This window comes from Branchiostoma floridae, chromosome 2 (genome assembly GCF_000003815.2).
Source record: "Branchiostoma floridae strain S238N-H82 chromosome 2, Bfl_VNyyK, whole genome shotgun sequence".
NCBI lineage: Eukaryota > Metazoa > Chordata > Leptocardii > Amphioxiformes > Branchiostomatidae > Branchiostoma > Branchiostoma floridae.
Window position 1 is genome coordinate 29,501,509 of NC_049980.1, and position 1,454 is coordinate 29,502,962.

The following is a 1,454-nucleotide window of genomic DNA, read 5'->3' on the forward strand; positions in this document are numbered from 1 at the left end:
TCTTCCCCGGGGTAGGGTATTTTTTCCCCCCCCCCCCTTCATCCAGGGGGTAATGTATTATTTCCCTCCCCCCTCATCCACGGGGTAATGTACTATTTTTTTCCCCCCTCATCCCCGGGGTAATGTACTATTTTTTTCCCCCCTCATCCCCTGGGTAATGTATTACTTTTCCCCCCCCCCCCCCCCCTCTGGTTACCGCCCCCTTCCTCACCACAAGTGCACGATAGTCATGCAGAAAATTGTGTTCTTTTTCTACACTTGAGCGGCATTACCCCGCTCTTAACTCCGCTGACACGACCCCTCCTGCCTTCTGGCTTCTCGCTATAGCGGAGGGAGAATCCGAGACAATTCCCTCCGAACCGGGGCCATCAATTTTTACAATGCTCTTATCTCTGATGCATTGCCTCTATTATGGCTCGATACCACACGCTAATTTTTCCTCCCCCCATTTTCGCTCTTATCAGCTTCTTAATCCGACATCATTACGAGGAAAGTGTGCCGAGGGAATCACGCCGGAGAAATGGACCACAGATAGCTTCTGCCAGAGACGTCAACCACTTTTTTAACCTCCCCAATAGCAATACTCCATGCCAAAATCTACCCTCCAAATTGAAATACTACACACAATATACAACGTCTGCTTCAAATATGTTTTCCCTGACCAGTACTACCTTTTCAGTGGTTTTTGTTCATTGAAAAAAGGCTTGCTACCTGACAAGAACAGGTCAGAGTTGTTCCTATACAAGCTGTGAAGGTTAAGTGAGACGGGTCAATAATTTGACCACGTCTTCCAAGACAGCGATATGTTCACCTCTACTAGTATTTTTCCCTGCACATTGTTCAAAACATTGTCCAAAATTTCCCCATTACATTACAAGTTTGTGATAGGGACGTTCCTTGCCCAGGTAATGTGGGGTAGGTGGCTGTAGAATTAGTGCGGGGTATGGTGGACAAATTAAACTATTAGCCGCATTATGTGGTAGCGGACCTGGCTATTACGTTGGGCATAGTTCCGCACCGGTATGTGACAAGCGGGAACCGCGCTATAAACGGTGGGCTACGCTCCGGCCGCCGGAAATAGACCTTCTCTATTATCGCCTTTGCACTTCCCTAATACAAATTGAATTCGGAGGAATTGACCCAGTGCGCCCCCTTGCCAAGCCGCGGACGCTTGGACACTTTTACAAGCCGGGTTGGAAGGCCGTGTAAACGTTGTTAACATCGGGCAGGGGCCAGTGCATAAAGCGGGGATGTAACCGCAGTGTGGCCTATTAACAGGTCTTTCCGTCGCCCTGCATTAGCACTGGGGCACGCGCCAAAACCTGATAAAGAAAAAATAAAACAACATAAAATAAAATAAAACAGTTAAAGGAATGCAGTTCCAGTGAGCGACCGCCGTCATATTTTTCGTCCCAATTTTTCGCATGGAGGACTCGACAGTCCTTTGTTAATCT